General features: G+C 45.7%; 1 protein-coding gene across 1 annotated transcript in view; it reads right to left on the bottom strand.

Annotated features, from left to right (window-relative positions):
• Positions 1 to 11,306: 11,306 nt before the first annotated feature.
• The window catches only part of Zpr1 (zinc finger protein Zpr1), a 50,537-nt gene continuing 40,837 nt past the window's right edge, over positions 11,307 to 21,006 (bottom strand). The window contains exon 4 of the mRNA XM_055070096.2: positions 11,307 to 17,782. The gene's annotated coding sequence lies outside the window, so the exon portion shown is untranslated. The remainder of the gene's footprint in view (positions 17,783 to 21,006) is intronic.

The following is a 21,006-nucleotide window of genomic DNA, read 5'->3' as shown; positions in this document are numbered from 1 at the left end:
ATTAAGTTTCTAGTAAGTTTCTAATAAGTTTGTGATCACATATATTAGTGTGTAAACCCATGTAACGATATCCGCTGCGATTACTATCTTTATAAGTAATGAAATACCATGCTACTTGCAAGAACATATATCACCCGAGGATTTTAGAACAAATTTCTGCATTTCAACTATACACAACATGTGGTTTATTCAATAAAAGACCACAAACTGGGCTTGTTTGCAGTGACAAACTTATTCCAAACTTTACTTACATACAGGCAAGAAAAAAAATTATAGACAGACATATCGTTCTTCAATTTGTTCACCTGCCACTGTGGCTATAGCATTCTGCTGCTAACACAAGGCGAGGGGTTGATTTTCCAGCCATGGAAGTCGCATTTTGATGGGAGTCGTAGGTGAAAAAAAAAAAAAGCTCTTGCACTTAGATTCAGTTCATCACCTTTCACTGAACCCTTAAACTTCAAAATACTATTGCATAGGGGGGCATGCTTATGCACCAATAGAAAGCAAAGGGCAGGATTGTCAAACAACCATCTTTCGTGATAATTTGAGTGTGTAAATATTCATTGGATCAATATGTATTGTTCAACAGCACTGCACAAATAAGCATGATCAGGTATAGCAAGTAGGAAGCTGGTTCTACAGATGTATAAATGTCAAGGCATGAATGCTCATGCTACGTCGCACACATAGCACAAAGAAAACCTTTTTCAAGAGTTGTCCCTTCTGGCAGATATGAGTGGGCCATAAGCAGCAGAAACTTTATTGCAGGACATTGTGTAATACCGCTTATGAAGGAATGAAAAGAGTGAAGAGGCTTTTAACAGCAGTACCTCATGCTACTCTAATAAGAAGAACGATGAGCAAAAACATTTCTGGTAGAGCACATAAACAGTAAATTTCTGAAAGACAAAATTCCAGGTGAGAGTTGGAGGTAGATTTGGCCCACACACACCAACAACGCGGGAATACTACAAGAAACACTACAGCCTATGGTGTATTACAGTCTGTGGGAAAGCTATCTTATACAGAAATCAAGAATGATGCAACAAGCCCTCAACAACACTGCAGACTTTCTTGGCCAGTCTGGCCTCTCGCTTTCTGATAAGTCAGCTCATATCGACGGCGGAAAAAGAAAAGACTAGAATCAAGAACTGCCCCAGATTACACATTGTGATCCACATAGCTTTTCTTCCACACTTTTCTTGATGCTTTTAGCCTTCAATGCTTGCAGAGCAGAGTGGCTTCTGTCTTGAATGCAAGCTTTCTCATTTTCCATATTCCTAGTCTCGTTGATGATTGCTCCTCTTCCTTGATAACCTGGGTCTTTGTGCAAGCTACAGTGAAGTGATTGATTGCAGAATCTGGTTTTGCTGCCACACTTGGTTGTGGTAACTGTGTTACGTTTCTCAGATGTGGGGGCCTGGTCAGTTGCATTGGTAAGCAGTCCCTCGAGGTAAGCATTTGCTCCTGCAGTCCGCAAAGCGACATAGACTCCCAGTATACACACACCGTAACTGGTGCGCCCCATTCGTTCTGGCCTGCTGCAGCCATGGGCAAATTGTGCTTGTGGCCTACCTCGGCCATGATTTGCTCAAAACGGAGACCAGCATATGTGCTTACATGGTTCGAAGTGTATGAAGTTGATAGCCGTATGGGTGGAAAGGCCCGCAAGAATGGCTGCCGAAGGTGATGCCCACAAAAGCGACTTGTCCACATTGCGACAAAGTGGGACACAAAGTGTGAGCCACACATAGCGGCCCCCGAAAGAAAATAAATGTGCAGGTTGGAAAGGAGTTAACGCTAAAATGCCGGGTAGTCCATGTCGCTGTGTTGGTTGCGGCAGCAGATGCCTGCGTCACCTGATTGCTTCGCAATGGAAGTTGCTCATCTTCAACGGCAACTGTTGGTTCAAACAGGTGCGAGGCTCTGTCCAATCTGTTTGTACCGCAGGTTGTCGCTCGTTACCAGACCACCACATGTGACAAAGGCAAGCATTATGCCTGTAAGATGGTTCGTAGCCAATGTATAATGTATTGTCTGAACCTCATGCGGTGACTGATTGCTGTTTAATTTTGCTGTTATGTCACTTGGTTACGGTCGCAGTTTTATGTTTTTCGAATATTGCGGCCTGGTCGGTTGCACTGGGAAGCAGCCTCTCGTAGTAAGCATTTGATCCTGCAGTCTGCACAGCGACATAGACTCCCAATTTACGCACACCGTGATTCGTGCTCCCCGTTCACCCTTTCCTGCTGCAGCCATGGGCAAATTGTGCCTCTGGCCTTTCTCGGCCGCGATTAGGCATGAACGGAGACCAGCATAAGTGCTTACATGGTCGGACGTGTATGAAGTTGGGTGGAAAGGCCCGCAAAAGTGGCTGATGAAGGTGATGCCCACGAAAGCGACTTGTCCATATTGAGACGATGTGGGACACCAAGTGTGAGCCACACATTAGCGGCCTCCAAAAGAAAAGAAACATGCAGGCTGGAAAGGAGTCAATGCTAAAATGATGGGTAGTCCATGTCGCTGTGTAGGCTGCGGCAGCAGATGCCTGCGTCACCCGATTGCTTTGCACTGCAAGTTGCTCATCTTTAACAGCGACTGTCGCCGCAAACAGGTGGGACACTCTGTCCAATCTGTTTCTGCTGCTGGTTGTTGCTCGTTAGTAGACCACCACGTGCCATGAAGGCAGGCACTACGCCTGTAGGTAGGCAGCTCAATGTACCCTAAGAGACCCGTGTATTTGAATGCTCACTGTTGCCATATGGTTCGTCGCCAATGTATAATGTATTGTCTGAACCTCATGCGGTGACTGATTGCTGTTTAATTTTGCTGTTATGTCACTTGGCTATGGTCGCAGTGTTATGTTTTTCGAATATTGCGGCCTGGTCGGTTGCACTGGGAAGCAGTCTCTCGAAGTAAGCATTCGCTCCTGCAGCCTGCACAGCGACGTAGACTCCCAATTTTCATGCACCGTGATTCGTGCTCCCCGTTCGCGCTTTCCTGCTGCAGCAATGGGCATATTGTGCCTCTGGCCTTTCTCGGCCGCGATTAGGCATGAACGGAGACCAGCATACGTGCTTACATAGTCCGATGCGTATGAAGTTGATAGCCAGATGGTTGGAAAGGCCCGCAAAAGTAGCTGATGGAAGCGATGCCCACGAAAGCGACTTGTCCATAGTGAGACAATGTGAGACACCAAGTGTGAGCCACACATTAGCGGCCCCCGAAAGAAAAGAAACGTGCAGGTTGGAAAGGAGTGAACGGCTAAAATCTGGGGTAGCCCATGTCGCTGTGTAGGCTGCGGCAGCAGATGCCTGCGTCTCCCGATTGCTTCGCAATGCAATTTGGGCATTTTTAACGGCGGCTGTCGCTGCAAACAAGTGGCACACTCTGTCCAATATGTTTCCGCTGCTGGTTGTTGCTCGTTAACCTGACCACCACGTGCGACGACGATGGTGAGCCGTTTACGAGCTCGCGTCAATGATTCCAGCGTATCTCGACATGCAAATTTTATTTCTGCTATTGCACGAGAATGTACACTGCTTGTCTTCTGCCAATAAAGTCGCGCATTCTGTTCACTCACTTGTGGCTTGTTTGTATGGGCGTCAGTAGAGGCTCTTGGCAATTAGAACGCACCAGCTACGCGGCAGCGAAGGCATTGAGGCATGCCGCATAGCCTGCAGGGCAAGCACGGCGCGTACCAGTGTACGCGACCGGCAAAAAACGGCCATATTGAATTTTGCTCTAAAAAAAATTTTGCACTTCCGCTTCCGGATTGAGCAACGTCATCTGGCGTCCGCCAAAGTAAGTTCCATGCGCTACCGCTGCTTATTTTCGAACCACGGTGGAAGGTACAGTTTCCCTTCTCTAAGTTTGTTCTTTATTCTATGGGGTGCGCGCGCGCGCTCCCCTAGAGACCGGCCGTAAGGAGCGCGCGCGCGCGATAGGGAGTGGGCCTAAAACCCCTTGATAATTTTAAAGTAGCGACACTCTTTGAACTTTGCCGCCGCCGCGCGACCTCCTCGCCTCCTCCTCGCCCCTTGCGCGTTCCCCCGCGGCAACCAGTTTTGCCCCCGTTTTTCTGCACGACGATTGGTCTCCCTGCCGTTGCCCTTGGAAACGCGCGGATCTTGAGTTTTGCTTACGTTTTTCTTTTTCGTTCGCGCCATTTTCCTCCTGAGCACGGCTGGCTCGGCGCTTTAGCTCGGCGTAGCGAACGTTGTACGCTGTGTTTCTTGCTCTATGTGCTAGCGCTGTGCCGGGCTGTTGCAGCAAGAAGCCTGAAGATGGTTATGCCGTTTTTATGATACCACAAGGAAAGCGTGACGGCTTGCGCAGGAAGCAGTGGCTGCATGACATTGGCCGAAAGAACTTTGTTCCGAAAAAGAACAGCGTTGTTTGCGAGCTGAGGCGTCTTTCTCATAGCTCGTAGCAAAGCATCCCGTAATGCTGCATATTTTTTTCATTCTTCCGGCCTGCTCACCAGCGTTTTTGTTGCGGTTGTCCTCAGTATGCTTAATATTCTGGGGCGGCTCCACCACCTAGCACGTCGCTAACTCTTGTTATTCAGTCGGAAGTGCAGCATTATAGATTCTGCTTTGCACCCTGAAAAAAAATTGTGACAAGTTTTAAGGCGAAATCCTTTAGATCTGTTTCAAGGTCGCGTGGTAAACTGGAAGTATCACGTGACCCAAGGAAGGCCAGAGGTGACCCAAAGCATGTCCACCCCTGTATAAGACAATGATTACCCAAGTTAATTAATGAATCATTAGTGATTGACATAAGCTGGATTAGGGAGGATTAAGGTTGATTAGAGTGTATTAAAGAAGATTAAGGTGGCTTAGAGTGCATTAAGGATGGAGATGCATGAATAAAGATTAAGGTGGGTGGAGGGGGATTAAGGCGGATTATGGTGGATTAAGGTGAAGGGTTGATGAAAGGTATTAAGACCGATTAGGGTGAATGAACGAGGATTAAGGTGGATAAAGGTATATTACGGTCGATTAATGTGGATTAAGGTGAATTGGGGTTGATAAAGGAGGATTAAGACCGATTAGAATGGATTAGTGTAGGCTAAGGTGGATTAGGGGCCATGGAGCTGGGTTAGGTTTGATAGAGGTGGATTAGGGTGTATTAAGGTAGATTGGGATTATTAAGCAGGATTAAGTTGGGTTAAGGTGCATGAATAAGGATTAAGGTGGATGAAGGAGGATTAAGACCGTATAGGGTAGGCTAAGGTGCATTAGGGGCGATGTAGGTTGATTAGGTTGTATTAAGGTGGATTGGGAGTATTAAGCTGGATTAAGGTGGATGAAGGAGCATTAACGTGTATTAGGGTGGACTAAGGTGAATTAGGGTTCATTGAGTATTAAGACCGATTAGTGTACTATAATCCTCCTAATGCACATTAATCCACCAAATCCACATTCATCGACCTTAATCCTCCTTCGTTAACTTTAATCCACCATAATCCACGACAGTCCTCCTTAATGCACCCTAATCCTCCGTAATCAACACTAATGCTTCCTCATTCACTTTAATCCAGCCTAATCCCCTATAATCGTTCTTAATTCACCTTAATCCACATTCATCCACCTTTGTCCTCCTTAATTCACAGTAATACTCCTTTATTCACTTTTATTCACCCTAGCCCACCATAATCCTCCTTAATGCACCTTAATCCTTCTTCATGCATTTTAATCCACCCTAATCCACTATAATCGTCCTTAATGCACCTCAACGCACCTGCATCCATCCTAATCTACCTTCATCGACCTTAATCCAACCTTGTCCTCCTTTATGCACCTTCATTCACCTTAATGCACCTTCAACGACTTTAATCCACCTTAATCCTCCTTAATACACCCGAATTCATCTTAATCCAATCACTAATCAATCATTACTATGCTAATCATTAATCATCTCTTATACGCGGCTGCACATGCTTTGGTTCGCTTCCCGCCTTCCTTCGGTCACGTGATATTTTCTGTAGCTCACAACGGGACCTTGAAACAGGTCTAAGGCTTTCACTTAAAAAGCCACACACAAAGGGATGTGTCACAAGCAATACTAGGTCAGACGCACGAAGTAAAGCATCTGATCATGTGGCAGAAAAATTGTCTAGAATATAGAACTCGCCTCAAAGCTCCCTTTACATCGGTATACCCCGTTCATACGGCTTTAAGAAAAAACCAACATCCTCATAAACGTTGCCTCCAGCACTATCGATGCTGTTATTAGCATTTCTCAAAATTTTCAACCCCACTGGGGCGCGCAACTGGCCCAAAATAACACGCCTCCATAGAATGCTGCGGCCCGTCTGCGGGAGCCCAGGAGGAATAGCGCGCCGTGCGCAGCCGGCGGGCAAGGAGAATCGAGGAGGAAAGCGCCGTGAGGAGGAGAGTGTCGCTACTTTCAAATTATCAAGGGGCTTTAAGTGGGCCCTTCCTCTTTGGCTCGGATTGGCAAGCGGCGCGGACGTTCCGCGCCAAGACCGTGGCGTCTAAATCCATGTCTCCTAAAGGACAGGCAGGCAACCACAGAGGTATCATCCATTCTCTTTCGATCGCTGCACAACAGAGAGAATCTAGATGGCACAGAATGGGATGACGTCAAGGTCAGAGTGCATGAGTGCTTCAGGTCTTGGGGCAAGCGTCGAGCGCGCGAGGAGATTAAAATCATCTCTGAAGCGATCCTTCTGCTCTCGAGGCCACTGTCCGGTGGGCCTGGTGTTGCTCCAGCACTGGCCTCACTCCGAAAGGAACTTCGGATTCTCCTGCAGCGACACTGGGATGGCTTGAGAGCCAGAACCCGAGCAGAGCAATGGGAAATGGAAGCGTGGTGCAGCAGAAATGTCCTATGTAGGCATCTTTCAAGGAAGAGCACAACTCTCTCTTCCCTAGTAGATCCAAGTGATGGAAGAATAGTTGATTCACCAGATGGAGTTCTTGCACTGGCGAGGCAGTTTTACTTAACTTTGTATGCCTCTCCAGTTGTCTTTCCATTTGTTTCACCAGCTGAGCCACCGAAAGTCTGTGACTCAGCCATAGACAAGGACAAACAATTTTCGGCTTTGAAGTCTATGAAGCATAATCACAGTGCAGGATCTGATGGTCTGACAGTCGAATTTTATGTGAAGTTTTGGACATTGTTAGGGCAGCCGTTCACATCATTGGTGAAACAGGCTACTCAGTAAAGGGACTTTGTCAGCGTCTGAACGACAGGGGCTAATCACTCTCCTTTGCAAGGATAAGTCAAGAAGCTCTAATCTAAGAGCATGGTGTCCAATCACACTTCTGAAGTGTGATTACAAGTTCATAGCAAAGTGTCTGTGTATGCGAGTGCCGTGTGTGCGTGTGTGTGTGTGAAAAATGACTTCGCGTCATTGTTCTGGCACCTACAGGGAATGCTGGAACACCGCGATCGCCTAATTATAACCGGAGATTTCAATGCAAAGCACAACACGTGGAGCTACTCGAAAGCAGACACCAAGGGCACCAAGCTCCTAGAAGCCATAGAGCGCCACGAATACTCTAATTACTGTACCAGGTACGCCTACTCGAATAGGAAACAGCGCCAGCAGGGACACGACTCCTGATCTCACCATCACCAATGATACCGTGGGAATAAGCTGGAGGGTCCTAGACGACTCGCTGGGTAGTGATCACTACATTATCGAAATCACCAGCGCCTCGGCCAAACTACTCCGACCCCTAGGGAAAGCCAAAATTACAAATTGGCCTAAGTTTAGGGAGAGGCAACAGCTCGATTTGAATACAAATCCGCCCTTCCCGGAACATCAAGGCCGCTTGACCACGATCAAGGAGTGGGCCCAACGCATCAAAGAACTATTTGACGCCAACACTAAAGTGTACCGAACCGATACCGACACGCCGGCAATCGACAACCATCTGATACACTTATGGGAAGCATGCGGAGGCCTCACAAAAAGATGGCGCAAACAGAAGCTAAATCGCAAACTTAGACTTAGGATATCAAACGTCACAAAACAGGCCAGCAATTATGCCCTGAAGGTTCATAGGGACAATTGGCGCACTTTCTGCGATTCGCTTAAAGGCACGCTAAGCACCAAAAAGACGTGGAGCATACTCCGCAGCATCATCGATCCTTCAAATACGAAAACAGAAACAAACACAACCCTGCAAAAACTCGTTGGCGAATATCCGGGAACCCAGGATGAACTCTTACAGGAACTACAGCAAACATACACGGGAATCCGGACTGGGCATCCGAAACCATACCCTCAATATCCGGGACCTCCGAACGAGATACCTGATGCACCTATCACGTATGCGGAGGTATACGCGGCAGCACAGAGCTTCAAGAAAAACACGGCACCGGGTCCCGACGGGATCACCAACGCCATCTTGAGAAACCTGAGTGATGAAACCCTGCGAGACTTTACAAAGCAGCTGAATGAAAAAATATGGACACCAGGTGGAACATTACCCAAGGAATGGACTATAGCTCACATAGTCCTTGTGCCCAAACCGGGAAAACCGCGCAGGCTCGATCAATTACGACCAATCTCGCTCACGTCTTGCCTGGGCAAGCTTCTTGAACGAATTGTACTCACTCAAATAGAGCAACACATGGAAGAACATGGACTACACCCCAACTGCATGTACGGATTTCAGAAAGGCATGTCAGCACAGGATGTCTTCCTCCTGCTCAAGGAAGAGGTCCTCAACCCACAACCGGGCAGCAACAACAACATACTCCTAGCCCTTGACGTGGAAAAAGCATTTGATAATATAGCACACGAAACCATCCTAGATGGCCTCGCCGCCATAGGTTGCGGAGAGCGAGTATACAATTATACCGTGGCTTTTCTCAGCCACCGCAAAGCCCGCATCGGCATAGCAGGCCTACAATCAGAGATATATGATCTACCGCAGAAGGGTACTCCGCAAGGATCAATAATATCTCCTTTCCTCTTCAACATCAGACTTAGAAAACTTGCTTTACAGCTGGAAAACATCCCAAAACTCGGATGTGCCTTCTATGCCGACGATATCACCCTATGGGCAACCAAGGGTTTATACGGCGACAGAGAAAACACATTACTCACAGCTATCGGACACATCGAGTCATACCTAACCACAGCAGGAATGAGGTGTGCCCCACACAAGTCGGAGTACCTTCAAGTCTGGCCCAAGCAAACTAAGGAACATCGAGCCCCGCCAATACATCTCGAGATTGCTGGACAACCTCTAAAGCGCGTCCCAACCGCACGCTTACTAGGTATGCATGTCCAGGAGAACAACGGCATAAAGGTAGCCTCAGAGAAATTAAATCACATTATAAGAAGCACCGCATCACTCATTACCAGAGTAGCGCGCAGCAAAGATGGTTTCACAGAGGACGATATCTTAAGACTGGTACAAGCCCTCGTCATCAGCCGTGTCACGTACGCACTCCGGTATCAAGTAAAGCGCAAAAGCGAGACAGAGCGCATGGACACTCTCATAAGAATGGCGTACAAACCGGCTTTACAGCTACCGTCAAGCACAAGCACAAAGAAATTACTAGCGCTAAATGTATACAACACCTTTGAGGAGCTAGCAAGTGCCACGCTCATAGCGCAGAGGGAGCGCCTCAACAAGACTCATCAGGGAAGACACCTTCTTCAACGGCTAGGGTACCCGCTGACACCTCAGTACTGCAAAGAAGAAACACAACTCTTGCCTAACCACATTAGAGAGAACATTGTAGTAGACCCTATCCCCAAAAACATGCACCCCACCCACAATCAGGAGAGAAGAGCAGCGCGTGCCCGCATGTTGCACAAACGTTGTTTCAGAGACCCGGATACGTACTACACGGACGCTAGCCCGTATCCCTCGTCGCCACGTTGTGGGCCCAAATACACACTTGCCGTTGTCAATCAGGGGAACCTGGTAGTCTCTGCCTCCATCCGCGCCACATGCAGCGCAGCAGCAGAAGCAGCAGCGATCGCTCTTGCACTTCGCGACGCTGAGAGCAAGGGAACCTCCGCCCGCGTCCTTACCGACTCACAAGCGGCGTGTCGTTTATACATGAATGGAACGCTCCCTATACAAGCCATTCGAATCCTGGGTCTCTCACTAGAATGGACCCACGGTATCGTCTGGTGCCCCAGGCACAGAGGCCTGCGGGGAAACGAAGAGGCGGACTGCGCAGCTCGAGGTCTCACTAGCCGAGCGGCAGACCACACCGTTCTTCAGTCCCCAACAGACCGACGAGCGACCCACGAGTTATTAACAACAGGTCAACAAATACTACAGGACCAACGTCTCGGAAGAATGCAATACGCTCCCCCACACAAAGCTCTCAATAAGCTCCAGGCAAGGAACTGGCGCCGCCTGCAAACTAACACATACCCACACTTGTCTCGTCTACACGCAATCTCCCCAGACAGTTATACGTCCCGGACATGTCCCTGGTGTGGCAACCACACAGCAACACTCGCACACATAACACACGAATGTACCGACCGTCCGGGCGACGTAATTTCGCCACGAGTCACAACACACACACTCACTACGTGGTCTTGGGAGGCGAGACTCTCCGAACTGGACCTGGGAAGCCAACTGGCGACCCTCGATCAGGCCCGTAGAGCCGCGATCGCCGGTGGAGCCCTGACAGAGGGAACCACCCAGGAATAAACCGTGCAACAGTTTCTGCAATAATAAAGTTCCTCCTCCTCCTCCTCTCAGAAATGTCCAGCGCCCGCTTCATCTTAGGTGCATGTCCCAGTGCATGCACACTTCTGTTGCTCACAGGAAGGTTTCAATAAATCCACCTGACCTCTCTTTTCCAGACAATTTTCCCGCTCAGCACAATGATACATATGCATGACCAACTAGTCCAAGAGTCTACAGTCCCTCTATTGCATTTTGCACATTCGAACGTCTGCCAGACTTACCGGCATAGCATGCACCATACGAAAGTGGTATTCTGTAGAAACCATGGTACAAATAGTTTACATGTTGTGTGCAATACCTTACCTTGCATAGACAGGTGCTCTTTGCTATTTCTGATAGCTAATGTGAAACTGAAAAAAAAAATTGTGGCAGGACTCATCTCACAATGACTGTCGACAGCAATGCGTTAGCATTGAATCAGCATAGCAATGCAAGGTATTGCCACAGTCGAAACAAATTATGTATGAGGTGTGTACTGCAGCGGGACTCCTCTTTTGTGCTTCCCTAAGAACACACACTGCCATCTAACACCGCCATCGCAAAGTCTGCGCGTGACCTCCGATGAATGGCGTGCCAGCGCATGCAAACGCTGAGAAATGCATCATGGGACAGCTGGGCTCTTCTCTCGTGCTTCTTTCTGGACATGCTGCACCAGCTAATTTATTCATTTATTTGTACATACTGCAGTCTATACAGACCAAGCAGGTGGGTGTATTTCTGCAAACACTCATGTAGGACAAGAATAATATGTGCTCTTGTGCTAGACATATGGAACAGAAAAAGGATGAGAGCAAAGAGGAAAAAAAAAGTAACAAGTTGGCCTTTTTGTATTGCAAAGGACGATATTCACACCATCAGAAAAATGCACTGGGATAGTCAATATCACATCAAAATAACAAGTTCTCATCAGAACAAAATGCACTTGCATAGGCGATAGTAAAAATAACACGAATAAAAGAGGGGGAAAAATAACAGTCCATATCATTGTGCAAAATACATGAGTAGTGCCTGCTCAAAATTATCAGCAGAGAAAATTTCTGAGAGTAGATCATTCCACTGAACAACAGTACGAGGAAAGAACGAATTTTAATTAGGTTAGTGCGTGCACGGAAAGGGAGCAAGTTGTGAGCGTGACAGTGTCAAGACGCACTGACAGGTAACATTGAATGTATGTTCGTCCATTAAATTCAAGCGACTTTTCGTACATAGCGAAAATAAATTTTAGTCGTGCCACAGTTCTTCGTGCTTCTAAGGTAGGGATATGGTTTTCGGTCATTAGTTATAATGCCTCAAAATTCTGCCTCAAAAAATACAGACAGGGGGAGCTGCAGAAAAAGCTGTCATAAACAGCTTGACTCGGCCGCAGCCCCGAAATACAAAGCAGCAGCGACAGGCAATCTCATCGCAGACATGATGGCTTCATGATAAAGAAAAAAAAAGAAGAACGATATAGCAAGAACATACGAAGACTAAACAAAATCTTATCTGCACTTACATGTGCAGAAACCAAGTTGCTTCGTCACAAGCAGGATTACACTTAACATAATCGTCAAATAACATTAATCAAATAAAAGCACAAATGACAAAGAATACATCCTATATTAAGCATTAACTATACCTAATGATGATTCAGTGGCACATTCCTTTGCATATGAATTGCATATGGCACGTATATCTCGTTGGGTACAGGTAAACAAGTTGATGTAAGCAGATTCGTACGCGTTGAGTAGGGAAGGAAGTGTTTGTTGAAGGCGCTCTTTCCCGGTATTGATGCATGTTGTTGGCACCAACCAGTTTTCGGGGTGTCTAAAAGGGTAATTCTTTTTATTTTCTTGTAAGTTTGCTAGATGCCGAATGTTACTTATATTATTTCTTGTTTCTATTTTAAAACGAACGCTGAGCCAATACTGATACAAATTAAAAATTTTGATTATATCAGTTTCAAGAAAAATGCGTTTGGTGGTTGTTCCGTAATTTGCATTAAAGACATTGCGAAGAAACTTTTTTTGCAAAATATAAATTTTCTGTAGGCAGGACGGTGTTGCAGTGCCCCATACCAGCTCGCAATAGTTAATGTGAGAATAAGATAATGAGTTGTAGAGAAGCAGTTTAATTGGTTTAGGAAGAATGTATCTAATGCAGCCAATTGCGCCAGTTATTCTAGCGAATTGCTTGACAACTTGGTCCACATGTGCTGTCCATGACAAAGTTGAAGAAAATACTACACCAAGACATTTAAAATAGTCAACTATTTCTATTTGTTTGGAGTTAAATAGGATACTTTTGTGAGGAGGAACAAGTTTATTTTTCGTCCTGAAGATTACCGCTTTTGTCTTGCCCTCATTAACATGCATATGATTAGACTGGGACCATTTTTCCAGCGAGATCATCGTCGTGTTGCACGATTGTATCAGTTCGTGAATGTCACTTCCGGAGAAAAAAATGCTTGTATCATCTGCATATGTTATGAATCTGGCATTTGGGTTAATGTTTACAATGTCATTAAGGTAAATGCTGAAAAGTAGTGGTCCTAATATACTGCCTTGTGGGACACCAGAATAAACAGGTTTTACTTCTGAATATGCATTATGTATGTTAACCGTTTGTTGCCTTTTAGACAAGTAAGATTTTATTAGTTTTGCAGCCTGTCCTCGGATTCCATAGTACCATAGTTTCTCTAGAAGTAATTCATGGTTTACAAGATCAAATGCTTTCGAGAAGTCGACGAACATTCCGATCACAAAAGATCTGTTTTCAAATTGTGACAGAATATACTCTTTTTGTTCTAAGAGCGCCAGTTCAGTAAATTTGTTTTTTTGGAATTCGAATTGACATGGTGTTAGCAAATTGTATTTATCTATAAATTTAGTAAATCTAGAGTGCAAAATTTTCTCTAGTGCTTTGGAGAAGACAGGTAGTACGGACACAGGTCTATAATTGCCGAAGTCATTTCTATCTCCCTTTTTAAATAAAACAGTTACTTTTGCAATCTGCATTTGTTCTGGAATTATCGATGTAGCTAAACAAAGGTTAAAAATATGTGTGATGGTTGGCGCTATGATATCTGCAACATATTTTACAGGCTTTAACTGAATGTCGTCAATATCTCGGCATCTACTATTATTTAGGCTGAGTATAACAGTTAGTATTTCATCCCTTGTCACAGGATCTAAAAATACTGTATTATCATTATGAAAGTTTATGTACTCATATATTTCTGACAACGACCCATTAGTTTTTCTATTTGTAAAAGAATCATTGAAGGCGTTTGCGAGTTTAGTTCCCGTTAGCTCTTTACCACCAATATTTAAATTGTGCACATGGTTTTGTGACTGATTACAATGTAGCAGTGAGTTTAGACAGGTCCAAATCACATAATGGCAGCCCTTCTTCACGTCTAGATATGTGGAGTAATATTCCGTTCGAGCTGATCGCAGTGTCTTTGTTAACCTATATTGAAACTGTTCAAATAAATGCAGATCTTCTGCGGCACGTGTCATTATAAACCTTCTTTATAGCTTATTTTTATACTTAATTTCATTCCGCAACTCAGGGGTGATCCACGGTTTGCGAATTTTTTGAGATTGTTTACATGTTTTAGAGGGAAAGTAGGAGTGGTATAGCTGTTTAAAGAGATGAATAAACTTATCATAGGCTTCATTGGCATTATTAAGGCAAGCAATATACGTAAAATCAACTTGCTTAACAGCATCCCAAAAATTATCAAGAGTAACATTGGTTATACGTTGGTATGTAATACCTTTTGACTGTTTTAGTGTTTCGGTTACTGTCTCCATGCACAAGAACACTGGTAGATGGTCGCTGATAGGGCATGATAAGGCACCAGTCTCGAATTTAGGATGGGAGAAATTTGTAATGAACAAATCTAAAGTAGACTGACTTTCAGCTGCTATTCTAGTAGGTGTTTCGAGCACATTCATAAAACCATTCGAAGCCAATAACATCTTAAATTCTCTAGTACAATGATTATCACTGCTCAAATCTATGTTGAAATCACCTCCAGCAATAAGCGTGTAACCACCGTCTGCTACATAACACAAAAAATTGTCGTCGAATTTAAAAAAAGAAGCTACATTTCCACTTGGTGGGCGGTAACAGACAGAGTAAAGAAATTTACCCAAACACAATGACATTATCTCATAATCCAGTGTAATTGTACTGAACGGGTTCAAAATTTCACAATTTTCATTCTCATCCAGCAGTAGTGCTACTCCCCCACCACGACCAACAGGTCTGTTAAGGTAGTATGTTCTATAATTTGCCATTCTATAGACATTATCTGCGCTAGTGCTCCATGTTTCACTCAACATTATCACAGAGAACTTAAATTGAAACTCACCAAAGAATTCTTCTAGCAATTCTGCTTTATTTTTCACTGATCGTGCATTGATATGTACCGCTTTAATGGATGCAGATGAAAAAGACGAAGCAATGCAGTTCAGGTCATTCGGAAGGTGATACGGACACTGTATCATTTTTTCTTTCTTGACGTACTGTGCTTACGTAGTACTTATTTAAGATCGTCCAGGTCGTTTGCTCCTTTGATATGAATTACATTCATTCCTTGATCTTTGCGGACGAGGATCTTCCCATTCGTATGCCAGACAAAACGATAACCGCTATCTTTTGCCCTTTCTTTCGCAGTTCGAAGCAAGTCTCTGTTATATCGAGTCATGTTTTCCTGGATAATGATGCGCGGTTCACCATTTTTAGCTTTGTTCTTAGCTTTCAGCCATGAGTCTCTTGTTGTCTGGCGAAACGTGCGATTATTCCCGGCGTCCTACCCTGTCGAGCAGGCAATCTGTGTATTGTTTGAATGTCTTCTGCCGTTAAGAGCGGGACTTCAAGCTTCGGGGCAATCGCGTATAATAAGGAAAGTAGATTTTCGTTGGGTGCAACCGCAATGCCGTGTATCTCCAAGTTAAGCTTCCTGCTTCGGTACTCAAGGTCGTTAACATCTTGTTGCAGCTTTGTTTGCACTACTTGGGTCATGTCGTCGTTTGCTTCTAGTTCCACTACTTTCTTCTTCAGCACCTTGATCTCAGTGTCCTGGCGGGAAACATGTCTTTCAAATTTATCAAACTTTTTAGACATATGTTGCACAGATTCTTCCATTTCTGCTACTTTTTTTGTTAATTCTGGCAAATTATCAAGTTTCTCGAGGATAGAGGCAAGAGCATGCCTGACATCAAGATCAGGATCATTGCCTACTTTGCTACTTCTGCGAGAAACATTTTCCCTGCACATGAGACAGCACCACGATTGCTTTGCAGCATTGTTTTTTGCTCTAAATGATTTCTCCGTCACGCCCGCACATTTACCAAAATGATATGCGTATTGACACTCCGTGCATGTCCCTCTCGGCCCATCGTCACAAATAGGTGACTTACAGGACGAACACACGCTAGACACTTGGTTTTCGTGATCGGACATTTCAGCAAAATGGCACAAAGTACGTTCAGACAAGCAATCAATAACAGCAGAGGAGGCAGCAGCGGTAGTGGCTTTTGGCACAATCCAGTTCAACTTTAAGTAATATTGCACTAACCTGCAACAAGAGCAGTTTCGCTGTTAGCGATGTAGACACGTTGCTACCGCCGCTGCCAAGTAGCCGAACGGTCCAAGCGCTCGCGTTTTATTTTGTACAGGCTCCCAGTTGGTGCCTGCGCAGATTGTCTCAGGGTTGACGGCAGCGCGCTGACGGCAGATTGCGCAGACAGTAGCACACCTGGCATTCGATGATCAAGCTCAGTGGTGATGGCTTCAAAAATGGCGTAGGTTCCCAGCAGCAGAACTGTCGGTTTTCCAGGTTCCCGGCCGCAGGAGTGCTCAGAAAGGTGAAGTACAATCTGCAACAGGAACAGTTTCGCCGTTAGCGATGTAGACACGTTGCTGCCGCCGCTGCCAAGTAGCCGAACGGTCCAAGCGCTCGCGTTTTATCTTGTACGGGCTCCCAGTCAGCGCCTGCGCGGATTGTCTCAGGGCTGACGGCAGCGCGCTGACGGCAGATTGCGCAGACAGTAGCACACCTGGCATTCGATGATCAAGCTCAGTGGTGATGGCTTCAAAAATGCCGTAGGTTCCCAGCAGCAGAACTGTCGGTTTTCCAGGTTCCCGGCCGCAGGAGTGCTCAGGAAGGTGAAGTACAATCTGCAACAGGAGCAGTTTCGCCGTTAGCGATGTAGACACGTTGCTGCCGCCGCTGCCAAGTAGTCGAACGGTCCAAGCGCTCGCGTTTTATCTTGTACGGGCTCCCAGTCAGCGCCTGCGCAGATTGTCTCAGGGCTGACGGCAGCGCGCTGACGGCAGATTGCGCAGACAGTAGCACACCTGGCATTCGATGATCAAGCTCAGTGGTGATGGCTTCAAAAATGCCGTAGGTTCCCAGCAGCAGAACTGTCGGTTTTCCAGGTTCCCGGCCGCAGGAGTGCTCAGGAAGGTGAAGTACAATGTGCAACAGGAGCAGTTTCGCCGTTAGCGATGTAGACACGTTGCTGCCGCCGCTGCCAAGTAGCCGAACGGTCCAAGCGCTCGCGTTTTATCTTGTACGGGCTCCCAGTCAGCGCCTGCGCAGATTGTCTCAGGGCTGACGGCAGCGCGCTGACGGCAGATTGCGCAGACAGTAGCACACCTGGCATTCGATGATCAAGCTCAGTGGTGATGGCTTCAAAAATGCCGTAGGTTCCCAGCAGCAGAACTGTCGGTTTTCCAGGTTCCCGGCCGCAGGAGTGCTCAGAAAGGTGAAGTACAATCTGCAACAGGAGCAGTTTCGCCGTTAGCGATGTAGAGACGTTGCTGCCGCCGCTGCCAAGTAGCCGAACGGTCCAAGTGCTCGCGTTTTATCTTGTACGGGCTCCCAGTCAGCGCCTGCGCAGATTGTCTCAGGGCTGACGGCAGCGCGCTGACGGCAGATTGCGCAGACAGTAGCACACCTGGCATTCGATGATCAAGCTCAGTGGTGATGGCTTCAAAATGCCGTAGGTTCCCAGCAGCAGAACTGTCGGTTTTCCAGGTTCCCGGCCGCAGGAGTGCTCAGGAAGGTGAAGTACGATCTGCAACAGGAGCAGTTTCGCCGTTAGTGATGTAGACACGTTGCTGCCGCCGCTGCCAAGTTGTGACGGCGAATCAGTGGACCTAAACTTGTTGAAAATGAACCGCACTGCTCGCCTCTGAACCATTTCAAGCTTGTGCTTATCCTTTATGTAATAGGGGTCCCATACTATTGAGGCGTATTCTAGTTTTGGCAATATATAAGTTCTGTATGCTAGAAGTTTTAAATTTGAAGGTGCTGTTTTCAGTTTATGACGCAGAAAGCCAAGCTTTCGAGAGGCGGATGCACAAACGTTTGCAATACGTTTCGACCACGATAGAGTATTGGTAATCGTTATGCTTAGATATTTATATTCAGAGACTTCCTTTATTTGTGTACTATTGATGCAATATGGAAATGCCGTCGGTTGCTTTTTGTTCGTGACACGAAGTAAGACAGTTTTGTCATCATTTAGGGTCATAGACCAGGTGGTGCACCATTCATTAAGTCTGACTAAGCTAGTGCTTAACTGAACTTGATCATCAAGGCAAGTAATCTCTTTAAAGACAAGACAATCATCTGCGAACAATCTGATGCTAACGTGTGGATGAGTTGTGCTAGTTATATCATCAACATAGATTAAGAAAAGGATTGGGCTGAGTACGCTTCCTTGGGGTACTCCGGACGGAACTGGTAATGCAGTAGAAGCATGGCCGTTAACATCTACGAACTGACTATGGTTTGAAAGGTAGGCTCTTATCCAATTTATTATAAATGTAGGAAGGCCGAGCTTAGTAAGTTTTCCAAGAAGTTTACCATAAGGGAGGCGATCAAACGCTTTACTGAAATCAAGGAAGATAAGATCAACTTGTCCGGAAGAATCAAACGTTAGAGCGATTTCGTGAACAGTTGTTAAAAGTTGCATAGATGTTGACAGTTTCTTTCGAAAGCCATGCTGAAATGGATAGAGCAAGTTGTTACTGTCAAGAAAATTAGTTATATAATGAGCGATGATGTGTTCTAGTGTTTTACAGCACGTGGATGTCAACGAAATGGGACGATAGTTTTCAATGCTTAGGCGATCACCCTTTTTGTGGACTGCAATGACACGAGCCACACGCCAGTCATCAGGTAAAGTCGCTGTGCTCATAAAGAAAAGACAGCTGTTGAGATGTGTGCAACAGGCTAGGCCTAACGGTAAAGAAAAGTATTTGGTATGCCATCCGGTCCCCCAGATTTTTCTAACATTAAGCAATAAGGAAAACACACTTTCAAAAGATATGAAGTCTGACACTTGGCATGGAGAAGAAGCCTCCATGGCTCTATCAGCGCGGGTGAACACAGAATGGAAATATTCATTCATTATGTTAGATATTTCCTGAGGATCGGTGATCACAATGTCGCGTTGCCTTATTGCAAATGCGTGTTTCCACTGCCAAGATATCGCCAAAATTTATCGGGACTGGTTTTTATGTAATTCGGCAAAGTATTGGAAAAATATTTTTGACGAGCAAAAGACAATGCGTCTGAAAGCTGGACTTGCAGGTGGCTAATAACTTCAGGGTTTTTGTTCCAGCATATTTTGGCGCATTTTAACCTGCGTTTTATATGTATAATTTTTCTTTCAATCCATGGGCTTCTTTGTTGTGGTTTAATAAGTTTAGTTGGCACGAAGGCATCAATACAGTAGTTAACGCAGGTCACAAACGCACGCCACAGTGAGGTAACATCAGTTTTTGGTAAGTTGTCGACCAGCTTCCAAAGTTTATCAAGGATAGATTGATCGTTGGCATTAATAAAGTCTTTAACAGTTTTGCAGGGCTTAATGTGCTTCCTTTCACAACTATCAAGCCTACTACTGACCAGCACAAGCTTGTGGTCTGATATGCCCTCCTCCACTCGGACATCGAGCTCTGTCATATTTTTGCTAAGAAATACAAGATCCAAAATTGAAACAGTATCAGCATTGTCACGTGTGTTTTCAAGGTGTGTGTTTCAGTGGCGCTGCCGAGAAGTGTGCGCATGGCCTCCAAGAAGTGTGGCATGCCAGTGCCTACGAACGACGAAAATTGTTCCCTTGCTTGCCGCACACTCAGTGGTACATATTCATTTATCCAAGTTGGCGAAGCCTTCTTTGAAGAGTGGCACATACCCAGTGCATTAATGGCACAGCTGGCTAAAGCATTGGCATGAAAGGCCTTCACTGAAGAGCAGCACATACCCAGCATATTTGGGGCGCAGTCTGAAAATGTCAAAATTCTTGTGATGCGAGTTCATTTCTGCTCAGCATCGGAGAAATTTAAGGGATCTTTTTTGTCATTGTATGGTGACACATTCCCATACCTAGTTATACAAGTTGGCATCAAAGACATCCATTGAAGGGTGGCACACACCTACTGGCATCAAAGTCAGCATCAAGGAGGTTCACTGGAGACCAGCACAGACAGAGTGGTGCATACCCAGTGTTCCAAGTCAGCGTCAGAGTTTCTTTAAACAGTGGTACCTACCTAGTCCTGTGCCTAGTGACCCATGTTGACAAGCAAAAGGTTCCTTAAAGAGCGGCACGTATGTACACATTGCCACATACTCTGTGACCCAAGTTCTTCCAACGGTTGGTTTAAAACCCTGTTATCTCAGCACAGCAGCCCGATGTGCTACCAATCTGACCACGAGCTACCCAGTGACCCAGGTAGGCAGGAAAAGTTGATATAAAAATAGATGATAGATAGGCCCTGAAAAGTGCGTGAAGTACCCAAAGAATGCCAATGCAATAAGAAAACTGGACTCCTGACTGCTGGCCCAGCCAGTTATGAGACATGCAATCTTGCCATGCCTACACACATGCCTAGCAGCTACTTTCTTGCTTTCAGTGCGACAGTTTAACTTCCTGTGAATCGCCTCTGTGACCGAGATGAGCAATGAGTGTAGATACATCGTGCTCGGCAAAACTGCTGTTTGTTCTTGCGATGGCAAGATTTATCTAGCACATTCGCAGTGTGCGAAAATGATGCCCCCCTTGACTTGCCGTGTCAACATGTGCTGTACACACGTCGTAGGGTTCCTGTGCTCAAACCTTCTACTTCCAACAGGTGTAGATCAGAGTAAAGATGAACTGTATTGGATCCAGTGATCTGATTGAGTTATTTTCTGGCACCTCGTGATCAAGTGAATTCAATCAAGTGAATTCGGGCATTCTTTGCAGACAGCAAACATCTGCTGAAGTTCCTTTCAGCACAATCAGTAAAA

The sequence above is a fragment of the Dermacentor andersoni genome, chromosome 5, assembly GCF_023375885.2.
Source record: "Dermacentor andersoni chromosome 5, qqDerAnde1_hic_scaffold, whole genome shotgun sequence".
Classification (NCBI taxonomy): Eukaryota; Metazoa; Arthropoda; class Arachnida; order Ixodida; family Ixodidae; genus Dermacentor; species Dermacentor andersoni.
The sequence above is the reverse complement of the archived record's forward strand: the minus strand, read 5'-3'. Positions and strand labels throughout refer to the sequence as shown.